This window comes from Lithobates pipiens, unplaced genomic scaffold (genome assembly GCF_037356315.1).
Source record: "Lithobates pipiens isolate NorthernLeopardFrog02 unplaced genomic scaffold, aLitPip1_a1.2 Scaffold_8, whole genome shotgun sequence".
NCBI classification, from domain to species: Eukaryota; Metazoa; Chordata; class Amphibia; order Anura; family Ranidae; genus Lithobates; species Lithobates pipiens.
Window position 1 is genome coordinate 675,888,551 of NW_027507903.1, and position 19,445 is coordinate 675,907,995.

Sequence of the window (19,445 nt, forward strand, 5' to 3'; positions counted from 1 at the left end):
CTCCTTCACTGATAGGCACTGATGAGGAGGCACTGATATATGGCACTGAAGGGCACTGATTGGCAGCACCGGTGGGCACTGATAGGCGGCACTGGTGGGCACTGATAGGCGGCACTGGTGGGCACTGATAGGTGGCCCTGGTGGGCACTGTTGGGACTGCACTGATAATCAGGACTCTGATAATCAACTCCCTGATTATCAGTGTAGATGTTCCTTTCACACAAGCCAATTATCGACTCCCCTCTCCTCATGTTGTCAGCGTGAGAAAGGGAATGCCGATAATTGGCTTGTGTTTACATGGTGATCAGCTGTGATTGGACACAGCTAATCACATGGTAAAGAGCAGCTGATTTACCCCAATCAGAATGCGCCGCCCATTCGGCACAGCGAGTGCTTGGTGGGCACAATCACAGGAGGGCATCATAGGACACCCTTCCAGAACTGGCCGGCCGGTAGTGCTGTAGCCATCATTCAGCTATAGCATGGTCGGCAAGTGGTTAATAAATCAAATGATATTGTTCATGGAGCTACTCTTCTAAATGCCGACAAATCTGGTTGCAAACTAGAGAAAGAAGTGGAGGTTATATTTGTAAGATGAGCAGATCATCAGATAAAGTCATTCACGTTTGTTGTGGCATGATCTGCAATGTGTCAGTGTAATATGTTCAGATATGTATCCCCTCCCCCGACAATTCCTTCATCTGCTTTTCCCTCTAGAAGAATATTACCATCAGGCATCATCTAGGGCAGCTTTTCTCAACCTTTTCAACACTGAGGAACCCTTGATATAACTTTATGGTCTCAGGGAACCCCTGCTAACAATGACTATATCTACAACTCATGATACATTAGTGTGATGGTCAGTGGGAAGAATGCTCCTTACACTTGCGGGCACTGAGAAGAATTACCCCTTACAGATAGATAAAAATATCAATGGTGGCAGTAGGAACTTATTTGAGAGGCAGAAATTGCTAATTTTTTTGAGGCACCCCCAGCAACCACTGGAAGAACCCTGGTTGAGAGACCCTGATCTAGTGTCACCATCTACTTCCTAGCTGGAGATGAAAACTCACAGATGACTCTGATTTAAATTTTTTTGAAATATAATAAATTAATAAGCAACTTTCTCAACTATTATGCTTTTTTTACATGTTGTTATTAATTTACTATTAAATACAATTTAAAAATGAAAGCACCTCTCCGTAACTATTTCTTCTCTAGTCCCTGTGCTGGGTTCCCAACCCATATGTTTAGCATCTGATTGGGTGGTTCAAGATGAAGGAGGGTGTGAAAAGAATCTCCTCTCAAACAACTATCCTGTGGTGGTGATAGGCATTGAGTCTTCTTGAATGAACGGTGCCCCAGAAGATGTTGGTGAGACACTCACTAACACTGTCTCACTCTCTTGGAACTTTCACCGGAGAGGCTCCCTATGCTCTGGCCTGACTATGGCAGTGATGCCCTTGCCACTTGTATTGGCTATCAACAGCTTTTTTTCTTTGGGGGCTCTTCATTTCAGCCTAGCCCCCCCCCCCCATTGATTGGCCTGGTGGCCACGCATCCCCCATATTTTTTTTTACAATGATTTTCCCCTCTGATTGGCTGTGGTGCTGAGACATTCCATTTTAGGACCTCAAGCCCAGTACTCTGGGCTTGTGTTAGTGGTTTTTGACCTTGTTTCTGCACCATGGCCTTGCATTGTCCTCTCTGGACCACCCTGCTACTGACCCTTTGCTTAAAAAATTGATTGTTTTTTTTTTCTGATTGCTGCCTGCCATTACCATTTGCCTGGCTACAGCTTACTCTTTGCTGCCTGCCATTACCATTTGCCTGGATACAGCTTACTCTTTGCTGCTTGCCCTGACCTTTTGCCTGGATGCAGCTTACTCTTTTCTGCCTGTCCTGGCCATTTTCCTGGATACAGCTTACTCTTTGCTGCCCACAATGACCTTTTGCCTGGATGCAGATTACTATTTGCTGCCTGCCCTGACCCTTTGTTTGGATATGGGTTGCTCTCCTATTGCTGCCTGCCTTGTCTCTTTGCCCAGATATATATTACTCTCTGATTGCCACCTTTCCTAACTCTTGCTTGAATAATGGACTGCGTAACTATCTGTTGTCTGCTAAGACCTCCATCTGCTTGGGGCACTGCAGTCACCAGTCACGGTTGTTCCTGTACACACCAGCTACCTTGAACTCTACCTTCTTGAAGCCATCAGATACAGTACTCTACACTCTCTCTCTGGGTTGCTGGGGAACATCCCAGTTCTGTAAATATAAATCTTTACTTTGGGGCATTTTAGTACTGATAGGTACACTATTCATAAGGGAAAGGTGGCTTCTATAGGTCATACTGTGCATAAGCCTTGTTATATTTGCAGAACAGGACATGTCCAGGTAAACTATGCAACATAATTAGAGCCACACTATGGAGATGAATCCTATTCAGGCCCAGTTATTTGCAGACAAACTATGTGAGTTGACCCACCAGTTTCGATCCTGAATAGTCCAGTATTCTGTTGCTGCTACGTCAGCAACTTCTTAACCCAAGTAAAAAATTCCTTTACCAGACTAAGAGTAACCAGTAATCACCAGGATTTTCAAGCTTTAAAAATTCCTGCAAGTTGAATTTTCAATATTTCACCCCAGGTCCTTGTCTTCTGAACAACAACAAAGATTGTAATATTGTCACGGTCAGAGACCAGGCTCTGAGACCAGTAGCAGTAGAGAGTCTCCCACCAATCAGCAGGATGGGTATCAGAGCAGGTCACCCTGTCAGATGACACTGGCTCACCGAATGTGCGGGGCCTAAGCACTAACCAGTATTCTCCAAAGCTCGTTATGGTGGAGACAGGACCTGCAACAGGGGGGTGCAGCCAATACACATATATCGGTCCCGAACGTTTGGAGGGGCCCGGCAACCAGGAAGTGTGCAGGAGAGACATAGTGCAGGAGAGGCATCGGTGGAGATATAGTGCAGGAGAGATGCCGGAGGAGAAATAGTGCAGGAGAGGCCCCGGAGGAGAGATAGTGAATGAGAGGAACCTGAGGAGACACAGTGCAGGAGAGAGGATCCGGAGGAGACACAAACATTTTTTTTTGGCCTTGTCTCCCGGATCCTGATGGTGGAATATGGTCTAAAAAATGGTGCTTGTGTAGTCTGTTGACACAATCGGAGCGAATGCTTTCTGGGGAGGATACTTGTTGACAGATATGGGCAGTGACAATGGCTTCAATAAACTTTATGAAGGTGTTGGGTAAGGATGAACACCCCCCGGTTCGGTTCGCACCAGAACCTACGAACAGACCTAAACTTCGTGTGAACTTTAGAACCCTATTAAAGTCTATGGGTCTCGAACGTTCAAAATCTAAAGTGCTCATTTTTAAGGCTAATATGCAAGTTATTGTCCTAAAAAGTGTTTGGGGACTGGGTCCTGCCCCAGGGGACATGTATCAATGCAAAACAAAAGTTTTAAAAAACTGCGTTTTTTTCGGGAGCAGTGATTTTAATAATGCTTAAAATGAAACAATAAAAGTGTAATATTCCTTTAAATTTCGTACCTGGGGGATGTGTATAGTATGACTGTAAAGGGGCGCATGTTTCCTGTGCTTAGAACGGTCCCTGCACAAAGTGTCATTTCTGCAGGAAAAAAAGTCATTTAAAATCACTCGCGGCTATAATGAATTGTCGGCTCCCCATAATACAGAGAAGTCATTGAAAGTCATTGATGATAAAAAAAAAAAAAAGCGTGGGGTTCCCCCAAATTCAATTACCAGGCCCTTCAGGTCTGGTATGGATATTAAGGGGAACCCCTCGTCAAATAAAAAAAAAATGACGTGGGGTTCCCCCTAAAAATCCATACCAGACCCTTTATCCGAGCACGCAACCTGGCATTCCACAGGAAAAGAGGGGGGTGAGAGAGCGCCCCCCTCCTGAACCGTACCAGGCCACATGCACTCAACATTGGGAGGATGCTTTGGGGGTCTGTGACCCCTCAAAGCACCTTGTCCCCATGTTGATGAGGACAAGGGCCTCAACCCACAACCCTGGCCAGTGGTTGTGGGGGTCTACGGGGGGCTTATCAGAATCTGGAAGCCCCCTTTAACAAGGGGACCCCTCTGAGCATTTGAGGGGGCCTGACCCCTGCCAACACATCTGTTGGGGATAGGTCAGGGCTCTCAGAACACTCCAGACAGCTCCTCCTAGACTCCTTCTGACTGCTTCTGGAATCTTCTCCAAGGTTTCAGCCAGCAGGGGGAGTCACCATCGATGCTGCTGATGAGACATCCAGCCTACCTAATCACTCACCCAACCCAGATTAACACAGAGGCTTAGCTGCCAGCCAAGCCCAAATACCTTAACTCTAGCACACTAGCAATACTAGGGGTTGCTTCAATTGTCTTTTCCATTGTGTTGATTCTTCTCCTGATCCTTGTACTTATAGACCCATCAGCACCTTTGAAGATCTTTTCTAGGTCTTTCAGCTTTGCTTTACTTACAACCAAACATCCTATTTTTTGACTCCTGGATCATTTTTCCATAGTTACATAGCTGGTATGATTGAATAAAGACACCCATCCATCCAGTCAAATCTGAGTGTGTCTGTGTGTCAATACAATTTTCAATATTCCTCTTGTGGTTGCTAATAAATACATCAAAAAGTTTTAATTGAACTTATACACATTCCCCACTGAAACCATTAGCTGTGGATAGAGAGTTCCACATCCTTACCGCTCTAACAGTAAAGAACCCCTATGGCATACCACCGCACACTGTATTCAACTCTGATGTGAAGTTAATGATCTAAAAAGACTTCTCATCAAGTCCCTGCCTAACAGTCATGCCCCTCTGACATGATTCACCCACATTGGGCTTAATTGTAGAGCCCAATATGGTTGAAACATGGCAAAGGGGCGTAGTCGGTGGGCAGGGACTTGAGCTGAGCATGCCATAGAGGTTCTATAGTGTGAGAGCAGTATTCCTATGCCATATTGTATCTTGGGACCTGTTCTGTCTCTGCCAGCTTCTATATACAGAGAATATAAACCTGATAGATGGACACTGTGGGCTTGGCGCAGTACAGATCCATTATGGTTTAGTAAAGTACACCTTACATAGTTTAAGATTGAAGTGCCTTTCATCCAAATTCATTGTGTGGCCACACATCTTCTTTATATAATTTAGGTTAAATCGTTTCCTTCCAATGAGTCGCCATTCAAAGATTTGTATATCGCTATCATATGCCATATCAAGCATTTCTTCTCCAGTTAAAATACGTTTAATGTGTGTAGTCATTTCTCTGTGCTGGAGCACACTGGGATCACAAGTCTGGAAACAGGCTGAGGTACACTGGGAACACAAATCTGGAAACAGGCTGACGTACACTGGGAACACAAGGCTGGAATATGGCTGGAACACACTGGAAACACAAGGCTGGAAGCAGGATGGGACACACTGGGAGAACAAGGCTGGAAGCTGGCTAGGTCATTCTGAGAACATAAGGCTGGAACAAGGCTGGGACACACTGAGAATAATAAGCTGGAAGCAGACTGGGATACACTAGGAAAACAAGGCTGGAAGAAGGCTGGGACACACTGGGAGCACAAGGCTGGAAGAAGGGTGGGACACACTGGGAACACAAGGCTGTGACACACTGGGAACACAATGCTGAAAGCAGACTGGGACACAATGGGGACACAAGGCTGGAAGCGTGCTCAAACATTATTATCAAACATATTATTATTTTCATTTTTATTTTTTATTTTTATTTTTCATTATTATTTTCATTTCATTTTCATTTTTATTTTTTAATTTTATTTTTATTTTATTTTATTTTATTTATATTTCATTCTATTGATTTCTTTATATTTTTTATTTTTGTTTTCATTTTTATTTTTATTTTTATTTTTATTTTTATTTTTATTTTGTACTTTTTATTTTATTTTTCTCATATATTTTTCTGTTAGGACAGAGAAGATCTGCGAGATTAGATATTTTATTGTGATAACGTGCAGGTGTATCATGATTAATAGTATTTTATGCATGAATACACTTTATTGTGAGTATATACTTTTTGTGGTGTATACACATTCGGAATGTATGTGATTTTAACACATTGAATTTTCTTTATCCACCGAAGGGAAATATCTGCAATATATTAAGTAACTATGTTTCATATTGGATATGGGATATTCGGTGACCCAATGATATAACTCATGAGAAGGGAATGTTCTTTTGGGTTAATGGGTATCAAGACTCGTTGGCATAGTGACGGCTTGCACGGCGGAGTCTAAATATTTTTCGCATTGAGTACAATCGAGGGAGCTGGATGGGCCGGACGGAGGAGTGTCCATGAGCCGGCTCTCCGCCCCTCTGTATAATTAAGCATTTGAGCTGCGCTGCTTGGCCACGCCCACAGACGTACACGTAATGACGAAACGCGTATGGGCGTGACCAAGCAGCTAATCGTCATCACAGAGCGGTCGTTTTGAATGTTCACCCGGGACCCGCCGTGGAAGCTGAGCCTGTATTCGATCTAAGACGCTCGGAACTGCGGTGAGGCAAATCCGGTCGTTCTGGTAGTGACATCTTTTGTGAATGATTTTATAAGATTATGTACGTATGATTTGTATGTGCATGAGCTTTTTAATCAAGAAGCAGTTTGCACTATGGAATCTATTTTTTGTTGTTCCCTTATGTGAACCTGCTGCTGTAAGTGAAGTATAAAAAACAGGAAATCTTTTACCGTTGGGAGATTAAGGAATCTGAGATTGTGAACCTGTTGATTACTGATGAGACAAGAGGATTCCACAGACCAGTGAAATTGTAATTATTCGTAACGAAGTGCCTGTTAACCCTCAATGTTCTGGAGAGTGTATTACCTTAAAGCGGTTCTTCACCCTAAAGGGGAAGTTCCGCTAGTATTATCCCTCCCCCCCTCCGGTGCCACAATCGGCACCTTTCGGGGGGGAGGGGGGTGCAGTTACCTGGATAATCCAGGTAACTGCACCCACTTCCGGCCAGACCGCCGCATGGCTCCGCCCACCGCCGCATGGCTCCGCCCCCCCCCCCCCGTTGTGTTCTGGGAAACACACAGTTCCCAGAGACACAGCGGGGAACCAGCGCAGCACGACTCGCGCATGCGCAGTAGGGAACCGGGCAGTGAAGCCCTCTTGCTTCACTTCCCGATTCCCTGACAGAGGATGGCGGCGGTGGCTGCAGTGAGACGAGCGATCGCTCGTCATCTGCCGCCGACATCGCTGGAACCTGGGACAGGTAAGTGTGATATTATTAAAAGTCAGCAGCTGCAATATTAGTAGCTGCTGGCTTTTAATATTTTTTTTTTTTGTGCAGCTCCTCTTTAAGGGGTGTCACCGGCTGTCAAGCTCTTTACGCACTGGTGGTGTTATCTTGGAGATGGATTTTCCTTTCTGGTTTTCCAACGTGTGAATGTGACACCTGAAATCTCATCCTCATATGCGTGGGATTTTTTAAGGACATTTCTGTGGTTTGCTTTGTAATCACAGGATTATCACCCTCTTAAAGTTATTATTTTGTTGTTTTTAGCACTGTCAATATAGTATATATGGGACAATTGGTTAGTGAATGCTATATACTATATATTTCCGTGCTCAAACATGCTGGGAATAGCAGGCTGGAAGAAGGCTGGGACACACTGGGAGAACAAGGCTGGAAGCTGGCTAGGTCATGCTGAGAACATAAGGCTGGAAGAAGGCTGGGGCACCCTGGAATACAAGGCTGGAAGCAGGCTGGGATACACTGGGAAAAATAAGCTGTAAGCAGGCTGGGATACACTGGGAAAACAAGGCTGGAAGAAGGCTGGGACACTGGGAATAGTGATGGACGAACTTCCGATGGGACGTTTTGCGAACGCAAACCGCGAACGTGGCCAAAAGTTGTGGTTCGCGGTGGGCCCCTTTGACTTTAATGGCAGGCAAACCTTAAAAACCTCCAGGTCATATTTTCAGCCACAAAATACTTACTAGCCGTGCACACATAGTCCCACAACATGGACACTGGCATAACAAAAGTATTAAGTGAATCTGGGAGCGACAACGACAAGCATTCTTTTTTTATCTGTGAAATTTTGACAATTCAGGACCGCATAAGGACCATGGAGGAGAGGAAAGGTCAGGGCAGGCTATGAAGGGGGTGCAGGAGATGACCAGTACCACAGTCAGGGCAGCGCAGTCCTGTGCCAGTGTCCCAGTGTGCCAACCTGTGCTTGAGCCCCTGACCCCTCCCTCTGCCCGGCCCTTACCCCCACCTATGCAGGGCTCCACTGCGGTGGTCCGGAGGTGCCAGTCCAGTGCTGATCCTCAGCCATGGTGCTGGCACTGCCTGCTGATTGGCTTCTCCGCTGCTATCTCCCTCACTGTCTGAAACCAGCACCGCGATAGAGACTGAGCACTGACACCAGCACCGTGATAGAGAGCACTGACACCAGCACCGAGATAGAGAGCACTGGCACCAGAACCGAGATAGAGAGCACTGACACCAGCACCGTAAGAGCCCTGACACCAGCAGCATGATAGAGAGCACTGACACCACACCAGCACCGAGATAGAGAGCACTGACACCACACCAGCACCAAGATAGAGAGAGAGCACTGACACCAGCACCATGATAGAGACTGAGCACTGACACCAGCACCGAGATAGAGAGCACTGACACCAGCACCGTGATAGAGAGCACTGAGACCACACCAGCACCGTGATAGAGAGCACTGACACCAGCACCGAGATAGAGAGCACTGACACCAGCACCGTGATAGCACTGACACTAGCCCTGAGATAGAGAGCACTGACACCAGCACCAAGATAGAGAGCACTGACACTAGCACCGTGATAGAGAGCACGGAGACCACACCAGCACCAATTGTGTCGCCGCTAAATGTCAGCAAGGCGAGCCATGGCCGTGTAAGATCTTCTGAAATGGGCCGAGATTTTCCTTGCCTGCCGTGAGATGTCCTGGACCCCAGGGTATTTGACAACGAATCGCTGCACGACCAAGTTTAAGACGTGTGCCATGAATGGCACGTGTGTAATTTTGCCCTTTTTCAATGCGCTAAGCAGATTGGCACCATTGTCACACACCACTTTACCAACTGTCAAATCGAGTGGTGTTAGCCACTGATCTGCCTGTGAACGCAAAGCTGAAAGGAGTGCAGGACCAGTGTGGCTCTTGGCTTCCAGGCACAACAGACGCAGCACAGCATGGCAACGTCTCACCTGGCATGTCGAATAGGTTCTGGGGATCTTGGGCGGCGCAGCAGAAGAGATGCTAGCAGGAAAAGGAGGAGTCTGCTGAGGAGGAGAGGGAGGATGGAGTAGGAGGAGGAGAAGAAGAGGCAGGCCTGCATGCAATCCGTGGCGGTAAAACCAAATCTACACGTGTGCCACGGGTTACATGCTTGACGGCCGTCAGAAGGTTCACCCAGTGGGCAGTAAAAGTTATATACCTTCCCTGCCTGTGTTTGCTAGACGATGTGTCTGTGGTCAGATGTATCTGTGTGCCAGAGATACATTCACTTGCCGCTGAGCATGGCCATATAGCTCTGGGATGCCCTCCTGTGAGAAATACTTCCTTCCTGGGACCTTCCATTGTGCTGTTCCAATGGCCACAAATTTTAGAAAGGCCTCCGAGTCCACCAGTTTATATGGCAGTAGTTGGCGGGCTATCAGTTCGACAAGCCAGCCGTCAACCGTTGGGCAGGAGGGTTATCCGGCATCATCATTTTTTAGAAGTAGAAGACGAGGCTGGACGGTGAGAGCCTGGAGTGTGGCTTTGTGTGTTCCGTTGCTCCCACTAGGCTCGGTGATGGCTGCTCATGTGCCTTCTTAAGGTGGTCGTCACTAGGTGAGTGTTGGGCTTACCGTGACGTATGCGTTGACTGCAAAGGCTGCAGATGGCAACACTATTGTCAGCAGTGGACACGTTAAAAAAAAGCCCACACTGCGGAGCCATGTGCCGGCGTCCTGGGAGTGCCAGACATGACCGTACATGGTTGATGCCTCGCTCCTGATGCATTAGCAGTCTTGTTTGTTCTGTGCAATGTAAGTTCCGTCTGCTTCTCCTCCCTATCTGCTGGTCCATATCTCCCTCTGAACACCCCTCCTCTTCCTCTCTTGTGGGCACCCACGTGACATCACTAGACACGTCATCATCGATGTCACCTTCCCCACCGATATAATTAGAGATCTCGGAGTAGGCAGCAACACCGGGGACCAACCTCCTCTTTCAGCTGATCTGGGTACTGTCGTCAGACTGCTGAGTGGCGGTTGTTGCTACCTCCTCTTCCTGATCCAATGCCAAGAGTGGCTGCGCATTGGCAATGTCTTGTGATGGATCAGAAAATAATTCCTGTGACTCAAGCGGAGGGTATATGGTGGTGGTGGTGTTGGTGGTAGTGTCTTTGGCGGTGCACACAGCAGAGAGTGAAGAAGAGGGTGCAGATCAAGAGGATGAGGAGGGTGCAGAAGAGTAAGGCTGAGTGAGCCACTCAGCCAAGTTTGGTGCATCCTTTGATGTAATTGAACGCACCTTCTGCAATTTGCCACTTTGGCTCAAGCCTGTTGCTCCTGCCCTACCCCTACCACCCCTGCGGAAGGGCCTGCCTCCTCCTCTGCCTGTCATTTTTTAAATGACCCTGTGACAAAAGTCTCTAGAGAAGTGCAGTATGTATGTGGAAGAATGTATATAACATCCCACTTCAACCTGTCATTTTGGGGGGCCACTGGTCTATCACACCAGTAATAATACTTTTTTCTAATTGCGTTTGTCACTCTTTGTAGTATCGCTGCAGAACCGCTCAGCAGTCACAATGCTGCACAGTGGAAATGCACTATACTATGCTTTCTATATTTGCAAGTATTTTATACGTGTATTACACCCCTATGTACTGCACACCAAATAGTACACCTATACCAGTCCTTAAAAGGACCTTTGTGGACCTAGTAGCTAGCTAGTAACTAGTGAATTGCAGACTGTCCCTGCTCCAAACACCAAACTGTCCCTCCCTACACTGAGAAACGACAGCTGCAGAATCGGTCAGCAGCACAGCAGTGCAGTGCACTATAATATGCTTTCTATATTTGAAAGAAAGTATATTATATGTGTATTACAACCCTATATACTGTACACCTATACCAGTCTTTAAAAGGACCTTTGTGGACCTAGAAGTAGCTAGTGAATTGCAGACTATCCCTGCTCCAAACACCAAACTGTCCCTCCCTACACTGAGAAACTACAGCTGTAGAATCGGTCAGCACTCAGCTCAGCAGCACAGCAGTGAAGTATAATATGCTTTCTATATTTGAAAGAAAGTATATTATACGTGTGCAACCCTGTGACGGAAACGATCCCACACTCCAATTGAGTGCTTCCATCGTATACCACGTCCTCCCAGCCTGAATATAGATATCAGATATTCCAACCGCTCACAAGCACAAAACAAGACGAGACTTGCTTTGTGCTTGTGAGCGGTTGGAATGTCTGATATCTATATTCAGACTTAGGAAGCAGTATACTGACGGAAGCACTCAATCGGAGTGTGGGATCGGTTCCGTCACATTGGTGGCAGCAGTGAGATACTTCCTGCAGTCTGGAACAAACCTCCACCTGGATCCAAGGTCTGGATAGCAGAAGAGGAGGAGTACCAGATATCAGCCGCCATGGAAAAGGAATTCAGAAGGAGGTTGCGAGAGATGCAGCTACAGCACAGAGGACCAGTATCAGAGCAGGTCCTGCTGGGATGGTTTGATTCTATTTGCTGCGGACTCTGGAAGGAAGCGCTAGCCCATGAGCAGCGTCACCAGGGTGGAGGAAGCAGTCGTTCCTCTCCAGCAAAGATCCATGCACTTGGAAGACAGTGATAGAGAAATGTCATCCCAGCAGCCAGATGAGGGAACGGAAAAGAATCAGCCGGCTCACTTTCCCAATGGCAGTTACACCATTTGGGAGTGGAGAAAGCCAGCCTCCTGCCACAACAGTTAACCAGAGTGGTGGATGTGGAGTCCCCAGCAGAAGTGCTGGCAACAGGTCAGAGTGCTACCAACCTCTGCCCAGCACCTGCAACTGTGGAGTTACAAGAGACTCCTCCAGCTGAAGTGCTGTTTACCGGACAGAGGGTCCAAGACCTCTGCCCCACACCTGCAGTAGTTCTAGGGGCCCATGGTGAGAAGATGAGGGTCACTCCCCAACTGTTAGCCGGAGTGGATGATGTAGGGTCCTCAGCTGAGGTGCTAACAGGGCAGAATGCTACTGGCCCCTACACACATCTGCAGCTTGAGCTGATATCGGGGTATGAAACTTTGGTCTTCACTGACACAACACCAGAAAATGGCACGGCACTGAGACAGGAGGATGTCAGCCTTGCATTTCAAGAACTGGGGGATTTTCACCTACCAAAAGTAAATGGGACTTCAGTGCCCACTTGTATACCCCAGGGATGCTGGGCAGTCGGCCCAGAGTCCCAACAGCATTACGGAGTGAGCCCAGTCACCCTGTCATCTCTCCAGCATCTGAAAGGACTCCAGGGAGAAGGACCAGTCCAGGCCTCTCCCCAGTGGCAGACGTGTTCTCCGAGAGAGGCAGAGGTTGGCTGGGTAAGTAATCCTCTGTTTGGGACAATTTATTTGGGGTACTGTGTAGATACCGGCATTGAGGGACTGGAACTACTGACTAAATTCGGAGTCAACCCATCAGGGGTCTCCTCCTGTGTTAGTCTCCTGCCGAAAGGGGAGATGTGTGACAGACCAAGCCGGGACACATGCTTTTGGAGAGGACTGAATGCCAGCCTCTTGCCGATTGATTATGGGCCCTGGATTTTAAGGGGCACAGGGTGAATGAGAACCCCACTATAATCTGTGCTAGTCAGATTCAATGCTGTATATATGTATATATAATGTGTGTTGTCTCATGCTGTTGGGACACACACTGTCAGATGCTAATGTCATGAACTCCAGCCACCTGTATGTTGGCTTGTATAATGTAAATGAGTCTAGTCTGGCTTGTAATCTTATTCCACACATTGTTGTTTGGGCTAATTAACCCTGTGTTGATGTTTATGGTAATACCCTGTTTCTCCTAAAATAAGGCCTAGCGTGAGTGTCGGTGATGGCTGCAATATAAGCCCTACCCCCCAAATAAGCCCCACCCTCTTTCCCCCGAAAATAAGCCCTACCCTGAGAATAAGACATAGAAGGACTTTAACTAGGGCTTATTTGGGGGGGTAGGGCTTATATTGCAGCCATCGTCGACAATCATGCTAGGTCTTATTTTAGGGGAAACAGGGTATTTACTGAATTGTTAGTGAGCTAGGAGCCGAAAAGTCTTATCCCTCAGTCAACTAGTCTGAGTGTTGATTTATATAATTAGCTCATGCTAATTAGGTTAGGTTTTAGTCTTCTACTGTACTATAAATACTTGTCATTTTGGTTCTAATAAAGGAGTCCATGTTAGCACTAAGCAAGTCTCATCTTGTTTTGTGCTTGTGAGCGGTTGGAATATCTGATATCTTTATTCAGACTTAGGAAGCGGTATACTGATGGAAGCACTCAATCGGAGTGCGGGATCGGTTCCGTCACAAACTCTATATACTGTACACCTATACCAGTCCTTAAAAGAACCTTTGTGGACCTAGTAGCTAGTGATTTGCAGACTGTCCCTGCTCCAAACACCAAACTGTCCCTCAGTTCCTACACTGATAAAAGACAGCTGCAGAAATGTTCTTTACATGTTCCTTCAGACGAAAAAAGACCCCTTAAGCCCCGTACACACGAGAGGACTTATGTCCGACAGACTTCCGAAGGAGTTCCGTCGGAGTTCTGCTGGAATTCCGACGGAGTTCTGACAGACTTTTCGGCTGAGCGGACTTGGCCACACACGATCACACTAAACTCCGACGGATTCGAACGTGATGACGTACGACTCGGCAGTTCATAGCCAGTAGCCAATAGCTTCCCTAGCGTCGGTTTTAGTCCGTCGGAGTAGCATACACACGAGCGGATTTTTCGAAGGGGACCGGGTCCGGCGGAGTTCCTTCGGAAAAATTTGAAGCATGTTCCATATTCTAAAGTCCTTCGGACTTTGGCGAGTCAAAAGTCCGTTGCAGCCCACACACGATCGGATAGTCTGACGGACTCAGTCCTTCGGACTTTGGATGTTGAAAAGTCCGCTCGTGTGTACGCGGCATTAGAGTTCGTCTGAAGGAACATGTAAAGAACATTTCAAAAGGCTTTGACAAGCATAGTGTATCAAGGCACTTTGCTGCTGTCCATAACAAAGATCCATCCCAACTAAAATTTTGGGGCATAGAACCTTACACCAAACATTGGTGCGGAGGACATAAAGTTAGAACACTAAGCCAATTGGAATCGAAGTGGATTTTTACCTTAGACACTTTTGCTCCTCAAGGGTTAAATATAGAGTTTGACCTGAACTGTTTCATCAGCGATTTTTAACTTACACATGTTTATTTTTATTGGACTCCTCCCATCACATTTTAACTATTGTTTTTTACTTTTGCCTCTTATGAGTGCTTTATCTAATCCCCAAAGTTACTTTATCTTTTAAAAAAAATTTAATATTTAAAAAAAAAATTTTTTTTATATTTTTTAATATTTTTATAAGTAATAATTGATTCGGACAAACCTCTCCTCCTTTAATACATGTGCACACTGATATAAATATATATACACTCTCTCCCCTTAACGCACCTTACAGATTCTACATGTATATAAGTGCACACTGCCGCAAATATATTTATACTCTCTTCTCTCATTTTACCTCGGCGCGTTATACTATTCTCTAGTCTTAAATTTTTTATTTGCATATCCAAATTAGATTTCTTACCCAACATTGTTTCTGCGTTTTAACATATGTTTAATTTTTATTTATTATGCACGCACATCGATAAAAATATATCTATACGCTCTCTCTCACTATATTTTACAGTTTTATATATATCTCGGTGCGGTATATTATTTTCTATTTGTTATACTTTCTATTTCCATATATTTAAATTTGTATTTTACTTCTTAATGTATCTTATATTTTAATATATGAGCCCAATGATATATCTCAACATACTGAAGGTGCTGAATAGTCCCCTGGTGTCACTCTCCCTCTAACTTGAGCTTGGTACAATTACGCTAGATATACCTCCAATTTAATGACTGCTGGCGTATTCCCGGCGACATACCTTACCAAAAATGGCCGCCACGAAACTTCCGGTTCCGGACTACGAGAAAATGGCCGCCGTAATTACGAACGAACAGCATAAAAACACAATCCCTTTCTCTCTATTCATTTCCCTGAAGAAGTCACGTGACGGTGACGAATGCGCAAGGAAGGAAGTGAGAGAGATACCAGGAAGGACACTGGAACGCACCATTCGTTACTCTGCTTGTTGCTCTATTATTGCAGTTTTTATTCACTCAGAATGTGAGTACCCTGTCGCTATATTTAATAAAATTCAACCTGTTTAAACTACTACACTATGGGACAATATCTCTTTATCTTGTGAGGCACACCTATCCCAGGAACAGGAGCAAGCTATCCATCTATATTTTGATTAAGGCTGTAACCTCACAGCCATGAGGCACACCTATCCCAGGAACAGGAGCAAGCTATCCATCTATATTTTGATTAAGGCTGTAACCTCACAGCCGTGAGGTAAGGGCACATCCGTCCACTTACTGGACAATAGGAGGAAAAAGTCACTGCACATGTATGCCTGCATGGGTCACTGAAGTTCAAAGCGAAGTGCTTCCCCTTAGAACACAGCACGCTCACAGGACTGAATAGCTCAGACTGATTACCAGCACCTTATTTTATGTGTTTATCATTTCACCTGTGCTGTTACGTTTTTTATTGCTGCCAGCACTATTTGCACTTTAAAGCACTGCATGGAATATGTATTTTGCTTTATATTGGATTGATTGATATTTGTGTTTTCTCACTTGGCATGTCACATGGGATTGTGCTTATGTGAATATTTTTATTGCACACTTCTAGTCATATATTTTGGATTATCACCTTAAGTTATATATTTATTTACTGTTCACATTTGACATATCTTATTGCAGTTTTGCACAGCATCTATGATTTGTATGTCTATTAACTTAGGCATTTACCCAATATTGTGAGTTTTATTTTTATGGCACTCTATTAGGATCTATATTTGATTGCCACACCATAACATTTCAGTTTAGCACGCACTTTATTAACCGATTAAGGATTTTTTTGCACATTTAGACACTTCCAACTTCGCATTAGCACTCTTTGATCTTGACCCTTCTATCCTTTACCTGTATACTCATCTGTTCCCCTTCCCCCTCCCTCCCCCTTCCTTCTCTTCCCCTTTTCTTTTTCCCCCCTTCCCCCCCTCTTGTTTTTCCCTCTCTACCCACTCCCCACTCTCTCCCCTCTTCTCTTGAATTTTACCATTTGCGCAACACTAAAACCACCTATATTTTACTATATATAATTGTAAATAGGTGATTACAGCAATTATACTGTCATCCAACATAGACCACTTCGTGCCCAGGCCAATTCTGACATTTCTCTCCTACATGTAAAATTCATATTTTTTTGCTAGAAAATTACATAGAACCTAGGGGTGCTGAAATTAATCGTTGCATCGATGCGTCAGGATTCGGGTGTCCCCGATGCGGCATTGATGCATACAGACCGGAAAATCGATTGCAGGTGACATCATAAAAACTTGCCCCGCCCCTCCCAGAAAGGCACTCCGAGCATATTTTTAAAATTACTTTTTTTATATATAAATGCCGACTTACTGTGAATAATATGCCCCACTGTATGTGCTTTTTAAAAAAATGTCACTTGATACTGAAATTCACAGTAAATACATTCAGATCATGTGCCGTGCCAAGCCAGGCCTGCCTCTCACCTCCCTCCTCTCTCCTCTCACGTCTCTCGAGTCCTGACGTCAGTGGGGAATTCTTAGCCCCGCCCGCCTCTCTTCTGATATTATAACTATAGTCAGCGGGCGGGGCTGAGAATTCCCCGCTGACGTCATGACTCGAGAGACGTGAGAGGAGAGAGGAGGGAGGCGAGAGGTGGGCCGGTGTTGTGCCAAAAATGGTTTCCCAGTCAAAATCTGTTCCCCCTGGCTCTCGGCTCATATCGGAACTCCGTCTGTCCAGCCCTCTGCACTGCAGCTCCTCCTCCTCTACCCCGAATGCAAATCACACTTCCACCGTCCCCTGTACAATATTATTAGTCTATTCTATCCATATATATATATATTATCCACATATATATATTATATTATGTGTGGATGGAGCAATACATATAAATATATGTGTGGAAAAAAAAGACACTAGGGGGCCCAAGCAGAAGTGGGAGCTCATCGATAATCGTGATGCATCGTGATGCATCGCGGAATCAAATCGAATCGTTGACCAGATAATTGTAATCAAATCGAATTGTGAGACCAGTGAAGATGCGCACCCCTAATAGAACCCCCAAATATTATATTTTTTTTTTAGCAAAGACCCTAGAGAATACAATGGCGGTTGTTGCAACTTTTTATCTTGCACGGTATTTGCGCAGCAATTTTTTGTACATGTTTTTTTCAGAAAAAAAACTGTTTCATGCTTTAAAAAAAAAAACAGTAAAGTTGCATAATGTGAAAGATGAAGATATTCTGAGTAAATAGATACCCAACATGTGATGCTTCAAAATTGTGCCCGCTCGTGGAATGGCGCCAAACTTTGGTATTTAAAAATCCTCATAGGCAACACTTTAACATTTCTTACTGGTTACATAGTTTGGGTTACAGAGGAGGTCTAGGGCTAGAATTATTGCTTTTGCTCTAACGTTTGTGGCAATACCTCACATGTGTGGTTTGAACACCATTTTCATATGTGGGCGGTTCTTACGTATGCATTCGCTTCTCCATACGAGCTCACAGGGACAGGGGTGCTTTAAATTTTTATTTTTATTGTTAATTTTACTTTAATTTTTTTAGTTTGACACTTTAAAAAAAAAAAAATTGATTACTTTTATTCCTATTACAAGGAATGTAAACATCCCTTGTAATAGGAATATGGCATGATCGGACCTATTTACAGTGAGATATGGGGTCAATAAGACCCCACATCTCACCACTAGGCTGGGAAGCCTAAAATAAAAATAAAAAAATCCTATCACAGCTTCCCAGCCAAGGCGGCGCCGTTATTTGAATGCAGAGGCCGGGCGTGATGTCATAACATCGCGCCCCGGGCTCCAAACGATCATAGCGATTTCGGCGGACCAGTTCTCTATGAATACCACCCGGGAGCCGACTGATCCATTCTCCGACTCAAGCGGTGAGTCGGTAAAAGCACCGGGGGGGATGGGAGTGGGGGGACGTCCCCTCCCGCCACCTGTAAGAACAATCAAGCGGTGGAACAGCCGCTATGATCATTCTTATGGTGCAGGGAATCGCTGGCTGAAAATGCTGATATATGATATCTGAATGATGTCTGTAGCCTCAGGCATCATTGAGATATACCCCCGGAAAGTTGAGGCTGTCCCAGGACGTCCACCCGACACCAAGTGGTTAATAAACTTCGATAAAACAGTTACAAAAGTTATATGTCATAGCAAGGTCATAGCAAGGTTAACTCCATATAAATTTGTAATCCAAGGTTAAAGCAGTTGACGTTGAATTAGAAATGATTCTAGTGTTGTTTCCACAAATATAATACAGTGCCTGAAGTGTGATAGTAAGTAGGCCTTATGCCTGCCCAGCGTCAGTTGCTATACTCCTCCTCCGTGGGACTAAGTATCCCAGTGAGGCCTGTATATAAGTCTGACTAGGTGCAATGGTTTAGAAAATGGTGGGTAGCAACCCGCTCACCAACTGGATCGGAACCTTGGTATGGTAACTTTGGTCCGGTAGCTGCAGCTTGCTTCTGTGTCAGCCGGCTCCGTCACTCCATCCCGTTCTGATGGGTGGACCTGGTCTTCCGATGCTCAAACGAGTGTCTCTGGATCCTCTCAATCCGATCCCTGTGTCGCTGGCACTTCAGGTCCCAGCACGGTTGCGCTCCGCATAGGCAATAGGTTGCTTCCTCCGGGAGGCCTCTGCACAAGTCCTCACAGTCAGGCCATGCGTTCCCAAGAGACCTAAAATGGCTGCTCAGGGTCCTTTTATCTCCTACCCGGCATGCAATGCAGGAGAGGGTTCCATGGGTAGGTCACTCAGCATCCTGGGTAAATGCGTCAACTCTCCAATGTAAATAACAGTCACTTCCTGTAAATAGTTTAATGTTTGAAAGCCAAATATAATTTAAGTTCACTTTCAGTATTTGGCCGCTAGATGGCGCCAAACACTACAACACAACAATACCAGGGTTACAAAAGTTACATTAACTAGTTAACCACTTCAGCCCCTGAAGGATTTACCCCC